This window comes from Cupressus sempervirens, chromosome 5 (genome assembly GCF_028749045.1).
Source record: "Cupressus sempervirens isolate cs-2001-9-10 chromosome 5, ASM2874904v1, whole genome shotgun sequence".
NCBI classification, from domain to species: Eukaryota; Viridiplantae; Streptophyta; class Pinopsida; order Cupressales; family Cupressaceae; genus Cupressus; species Cupressus sempervirens.
In genome coordinates, this window is record NC_143122.1 from 370785767 (window position 1) to 370793636 (window position 7870).

At 35.6% G+C, this 7870-nt stretch overlaps 1 pseudogene; it reads right to left on the bottom strand.

The window, feature by feature from the left end:
* Positions 1-264: 264 nt before the first annotated feature.
* LOC149556290 (uncharacterized) lies at positions 265-7517 on the bottom strand (annotated as a pseudogene).
* Positions 7518-7870: the final 353 nt, after the last annotated feature.

Below are 7870 nucleotides of genomic sequence, written 5' to 3' on the forward strand. Positions count from 1 at the left end.
CTTGACATTTTGATAGGTACTTGGATTTTTAATTTTGATTCTTTTTGGCAAGCTCGCAATGGTAAATACTCTAAATAGTAAAATTGTATTGGGTTTCCACATTTAGTCCAAATAGTCTAAATAGAAAAATAGTCTTCGCTCATTTAGTAGTACCAAATGATACCAAATTACAAATTGAGCATGAGGTTTGCACATCCAATATGAGTTCATCTATTAGGTGTATAATGGGAACAAAATGACACAAAGTCAAACTTATGGAAAATGTTATTGTTTACTCATGAGATTTAGAAGAGTGGTTTCCTTTCATTAGGCTATAGTAGTGTTATTTCAAGAAATTTCAACTAAGTATTTGTATACACCAACCTGCATTGTTATCTATAGATGTAAGGAGTCATTTATAGCCAAGGAAGGAAAAATAACAACATTCTTGCAAGGCAAGGCTAAATGAATCAAATCAATAAGAACACATACAACATTTTCCTTGTAATAGTAATCCTACCTTCTTGATGAGTAGCAAGTATTGTAAGAATAGAAAGAGCCTCATCCACCTGTAATGTCCCCATTGGTTGCCAACATCAACATTTTAAGGATTAGCCTAATATTGGATCATCATAGGCTAATGAGGATGGTTAGAGAGTCTTCTGAGGATTAGTTCATCTCCAACATTCAGCAATCAATGGATTTGACCTTCGTTTTATGTCATTTGGACTCCATTTTTCATACTTACTATGTATAGTAAGTTAGAGGTAATAGAGATGGACCCTTTCTATTTTTAGAAAGTGTATTTGGTCACATGGGAAATTATGATGAGAGATTCTTATTTCATACTGTTAGGATAAACCACAAACAGAAATAAAAAATACATGCAAATATAACCAATAACAGAAAATAATAGATCACACAGAAATGAACACAAGGCACCAAGATTTAACGTGGTTCACCCAATCCTTGGGCTACATCCACCAAACAACAAGTCCGATCTTATTACAATCTAGTGATTACAATCTGTAATCCCTTACAGCTCAATACTGCTGCAAGAACCAATTTCGCATCACAACATAATGAAAAATACCCAACCCTAAACCCTTTTATACAAGTATTAAACCGCTTTAGGGTTATAACATGTCAGCCATAATTAGCCATAACTTTAGTGGCGAATCTACGAATGGCGAATAGTACCAAAATGATTGGCAAATAGTACCCAAAAAAAAAAAAATCTGGGGTGATGCCTTGAACCCCACTAATTATGAAGTATGTATAGTACTTTCCTGATCAGTCACCACAATCTAACAATCTCCCACTCGGGGACTGATCAGGCTCCACAATAAACAACAAACTCCCACTTGGAGACTAATCCTATAGCAATACCACTACCACATGGGGCTCCCACTAGATCAAACCACCCTGGACTCTGCTGTTCTTTTATTCATGTTCAGTCTAAAAGACCAACCAGAGGATTTCAGCTTCTCCCTTGTTACAACCTTTGTCAACATATCTGCTAGATTGTCATTGGTATGTATCTTCTCTAGCTTTAACTGTCCATCCTCCAAAATTGATCGAATGAAATGGTACCACAACTGTATGTGTTTGGTCTTAGAATGCAGAGTTGAATTCTTAGCAAGATGAATGGCACTCTGACTATCTGTGAACAAATAATTATCCTTCTGAGGATATCCCAATTCTTCCAAGAAGAACTGAGGCCATAGCATCTCCTTGGCTTCCTCTATAGCAACAACATACTCTACCTCTATAGTGGATAGAGCATTAATCTTTTGGAACCTAGAAACCCAGCTCACAGCTGCCCCACCAACAGTAAAGACATAATCTGTAGTACTCTGCCTGGTATCAATGTCTCCTGCCAAATCTGAGTCAACATAGCCCTGTAAATCAATAGTAGAGCCCCCAAAGTGTAAACACTTATTAGATGTTCCTCTAAAATATTGAAGAATCCACTTGATAGCATTCCAATGCTCAAATCCTAGATGACTCATATACCTGCTACTGACTCCCACTGCATGTGCAATATCTGACCTAGTGCATACCATAGCATACAACAAGCTTCCTACAACTGAAGCATAGGGTACCTTGGACATCTTATCCTCCTCTTCATGTGTCTTGTGATACATCTCCTTAGTCAATTTCAAATGACCAGGTAAAAGTGTGTTGATAGCTTTAGCATTCTCCATAGAGAAACATTGCAACACCTTCTCAACATAATCAGCTTGAGATAGCGTCAATGTTCTATTCTTCCTATCTCTACAAATCTTCATACCAAGGATTTTTTTTGCTGCCCCCAAATCCTTCATAGCAAATGCATGTGCTAACTGGCATTTTAGCCCCTTAATATGATCCATGTTAGACCCAGCTACAAGCATATCATCAACATATAGACATAAAATAATGTAGCTATCATCATCCAACCTCTTAAAATAAACACAATAATTTGAATGACACCTATTATAGCCATGCTCATGCATAAACCTATCAAATTTTAGATACCATTTCCGAGGTGCTTGCTTCAAGCCATATAAACTTTTCTTCAATTTGCACACTAAGTTCTCCTTACCTTTAACCTCAAATCCCTGTGGCTGGGCCATATATATTTTTTCATCCAAATCATGAAGAAAGGTTGTTTTAACATCCAACTACTCTAAATGAAAATCTTCAGTAGCCACAAGACTTAAAATAGTACGGATAGAAGTCATTTTAACAACAGGAGAAAATATCTCATCAAAATCAATTCTCTTTTTCTGTGCAAATCCTTTTACAACTAACCTGGCCTTAAATCTTTCTTAGCCCCTTCCTCTTCTTTCAACCTGTAAACCCACTTATTCTGTAAAGCCATTTTACCTATAGGCAACTTGCATAGATACCATGTCTTATTCTATAGCAAAGAGTCCATTTCATTTTTCATTGCAGACTCCCACTGAATCTTAGTATCCACCTGCATAGCTTCATCATAACTTTCAGGTTCACCAGCATCAGTAAGTAAAATAGAATACAAAGAGGGAGAAAATCTTTGTGGAGGTCTAATTTGCCTCGTTGACCATCTAACATTCACTGGTGTGTGTGGTATTTTTTGTTGCAGTTGTTGCACATCATGAGGAATGGCTGGAACATCAGCTTTTGGAGTATCATCCAGCACTACATAACCATCTTCTTTCTTCTCATGTTACTGCAACAGATCTTTGTACAACACTTTCTCATTGAATATGACATCCCGACTTCTAACAATTTTAAGATTTTAAAAATCCCAAAGCCTATAACCAAATTCATTAATGTCATATCCAACAAAGACACATTTCTTTGATTTAGCTTCTAGCTTGGTTCTATTTTCAGAGTCTAGATGAGCAAAAGCTTCATAACCGAAGGTCTTGAGAAAATAATAACTCACCTCTTTACTAGTTCATGCTTCCTCTGGAATACAATAGCCCAAAGGAGTAGAGGGACCTCTATTAATCAAGTATACTGCAGTATTGATAGCCTCTACCCACAAGTGTAAGGGCAACTTAGCATGCAACCTCATGCTCCTTGCGCGCTCCATTATAGTCTTGTTCATGTGTTCAGCCACTCAATTTTCCTGTGGAGTCCTTGGAATAGTTTTCTGTCTATGAATACCATTAGTGGAGCAATAATCTTTGAATTCATGACTGCAATACTCACCACCATTATCAGATCTAAGACATTTTAATTTCTTACCAGTCTCATTTTCAACCAAGCATTTCCATTTCTTAAAAGTTTGAAATACATCAGATTTTTGTCTAAGGAAATAAACCCATACTTTTCTAGTTGCATCATCAATGAATGTAACATAATAATGAGAGCCACCAAGGGAAGATACTTAAGCTGGTCCCCATACATCTGTATGCACAAGCTCTAATTTCTCCTTTTTGTTTTCCTTCCCAGTCTTCACAAAACCCACTCTCTTTTGTTTTCCATATACACAACTTTCACAGAAATTCATATTAACACATTTCAGACTTGGTAAAACTTTCTTTGAATGAAGTACTTTCATACCTTTCTCACTCATGTGCCCAAGTCCGTTGTGCCACAGTGCTGTATCAGAATCTACAACAGCTATTTGTTCTCCTTGCTCAACTATAGCAATTGTTCCTGAACATTCATTTTTTTCTGAAACAATCAAAGTAGTAGGAACAATATGACCTGTACAAAGATATAAGGTGCCTACTTTCACACCTTTTGCTACTACAAGGGAACCTTTTGAAACCTTTCAATTTTTATCATTAAAAATAACTACACAACCCTCATCACCGAGTTGCCTGGCTGAAATTAAATTTTTACTTAGCCTTGGAACATGTCTTACCTCATGTAGTAGCTAATGATTCCCATTCTGCAACTTAATCTTAATTTTTCCCTTTCCAACAATCTGACAGGGTCCATTATCCCCCAAATAAACAAGCCCAAAATCCCCTTGGACATAATCAATGAAATAACCTCTATGAGGTGTAGCATGAAATGAAGCACTAGAATCTAAAACCCATGAATCATCAAGACTCTCTAAAGATAGAAGCAAAGCATCCTCTTCGGATTTGTTACTTACCAAATTTACCTCCTTGTCTCCATTTGATTTATCTCCTTTATTTTTTTTTCAATTCTAGTAATCTTTCTTTTTGTGCCCTAGTTTCCCACAGTACCAAAAATTATTTGGTCCTCTCGATTGAGACCTCCTCCCCTTTGACTTTCCTCTTGATTTCCAACGATTTCTAGAGTTATTGCCTCTTTCAGTCGTTCTGCCCCTACTTTGTGCATTCAAAGCACTTCCTGATGTAGATCCACCTAAGAATTTCCTACGAGTTTCCTCATTCAAAAAAACACCGATCACATCATCATATTTTAGGGTACTAGATCTAGGAACAGAATAACTCACTTCCATTACCAAGCCATTCCAACTTTCAGGCAAAGAACACAAAATCAAGAGAGCCCTCATTTCTTCATCAAAATTGATACCCACAGAAGATAACTGACTAGTAATAGTATTAAACTCATTTAAATGATCTGCAACAGATCCACCTTCTACCATTTTTATATTAAATAAACACTTCATGAGAAATACCTTGTTTGAAGTGGAGGGCTTTTCGTACAGTGTTGTTAGGTTTTTCATCAAATCTTCTATCATCTTCGCTTTTTTAATATTAAATACCACTGATGGTGCCAAGCATAACTAAATGCTTCTGAGTGCGTTTTTTTCCAAAAGATCCCATTCAGCCTCTGACATAGTTCCCTGATTCTTAGCTTTGCCTTCCAACGGCTTTCATAAATCCTTCTAATATAGATAGTCTTCCATTTGCATCTTCCATAACTAAAAGTTCTACCCATTAAACCTGTCAACCCTCAGCTTACCCTCATCTGCCATTGCTCCCACTCAACCATGAGACTTTCTTACATAGGATAACTAAAAGACAACCTCACTCTGATACCACTTGTTAGGATAAACCATAGACAGAAATAAGAAATACATTCAAATATAACCAATAACAGAAAATAATAGATCACACAAAAATGAACACAAGGCACCAAGATTTAACATGGTTCACCCAATCCCTGGGCTATGTCCACCAAATAGCAAGTCCGATCTTATTACAATCCAATGATTACAACTTGATTACAATCTGTAATCCCTTACAGTTCAATACTATTGCAAGAACCAATTTCGCATCACAACATATTGAAAAATACCCAACCCTAAACCCTTTTATACAAGTATTAAACCGTTTTAGGGTTATAACATGTCGGCCATAATTAGCCATAGCTTTAGTGGTGAATCTACGAATGGCGAATAGTACCAAAATGATTGGTGAATAGTACCAAATTTTTTTATTTTTTGAGGTGATGCCCCGAACCCCACTAATTATGAAGTATGTATAGTACTTTCCTGATCAGTCACCACAATCTAACACATATGACATGGCAATCTAACAAGTATTTCAAGAGATATTAAAGTTTAAGTGACTTAAGTGATTTATTTAAATATTTTTAATGTTATAAAGTTATAAAGTCAGTTAAGTGACTAAAAGATGAAAATGGCTTTTAATCCCACACTTCCTAGTTGTATGTGTCTTCGTATCAAGGTTATAAAAGCATGGAGCTAAATTGGGATTAAACCAATGAATATATGATAATATAAAATTTTAAATGGTCATTTGTGACTAGATTGCCAAAGTACAAAATCCCTAAGGCATTGAGTAGTGGGACATAGCCCCCAACTACTCTTGAGTTCGACCTTGCAAAGAAGGAAGGTTTTGAAGTGAATTTGATTCTTTCTATACCCTATCGTAAAGTGTATCCATCAAAAAACATGTGAGGAGAGGAAGTTGTACAGGTTGTTGTGTCTTGGCCACTGTCATAGAAGAGAAGAAGACACAATAGTAATAATGAGGGACTACAGTTTATATAAATTAAAAAGGTCCTACAAGTATCAAGAAGAAGTTAAGCCATTGCCATAGACCAGTTTATGGTGCTTACGTGGAATGAAGTTGATGTGTGGGAAACCCTCCTAATATCATGATGAACACCTGAAGGAAGATGTCAGTAACAAAAATATCAATAGCAATAAGTTATTCAACAACCATGGTTGGTCTTCTTGACAAGATGTGATAGTACATGGAGTTCATTGTGATAACCTCAACCTCAACTAGTGCATGAGTTTCTATAGCAGTGTTCACTAAAAATCACATATCTGACTTGTTACAGTTTACTAGAGATTATTACAATGATATCAGAGCTTAATACTAAGGTTACATTCCAACTATTTGACATAATGTTAGTCTACAAAATCATGATAAAAGGATAATGTGTGCTAAGTTTGAAGTCTAGTTAAGATTATTATAGGTATGTTTCCAAAATCAAGTATTCAGTCAGTCTAAAAAGTTACTAGTAAATTGTGAGAAGTACACCGATTGTTTTTTATATTGTCTAGTGTTTGGAACTCTCAATTTGAGAGATATTGCTCAGAATAAATAAATCATATTGCTCACCAATTATTTGTTCAAATTCCTCTGGTATGAAATATGGGTTACTTTGAATATAATCAGTGTTGACACATAATAATCTAGTATGGATTATTACACCACCATTCCAATGTTTTGGTCAACAAGAAAGGCCATTAGAGAAGGGAAAACTCTAGTCTAAACAACCATAGGTTTGTTTCCTTGATAAATTGACAAATTGAAAAGTGCAGTAGCAACATTCTTTTCCCCTCTTGGTGTTCCATCATGTAGTAGATCAACCAAAGGAGGGATGGCTCCAGAGGCTCCAATTATAATCTTGTTGTTGTCAATGACAATTAGGCTAAAAAGAGTTACAACAAGATTTCTTCTTTCTTCTATGCTACCATGCTTTAAGACTTCTATTACATAACTAATGGCTCCTCATTGAACAATCAATCATTTGTTACTACTATGAATAGATAAATTTAGAATGGTAGTCACTACATGCTCCCAAATCTTTGCATTGCTTGATGATAACAATTTCACTACATGTTCAGTAGTTTCACCCATATCACTATCTCTTTCTTTCTTGAGATTTTCAGCACTCTTGACTATGTCGCTAAATCAGGAATAGTAGATAGCTAGTGTATGTCTATTAGCCTTTATAGAACAATAAAATCTAAATTTCTACTATCCTTATGTGAAAGGGAAATCATAATATCCATGAAAAGTTCAATATATTATGTATCTTCTCTCCCTAGGTTCTCTTTAATTGGAGGTGCATTAGTTCAACCTATTCTTTAACTTCATTAGAAAATTTAGTAAATTATCGGGTAAGGTATCTAGAGCTTAATTTAGTTCCTTAGTTAATTGCTAAAACCTTCTTGTGATTACCTTTCTCTCAAAGACTAGATAGAGTTTCC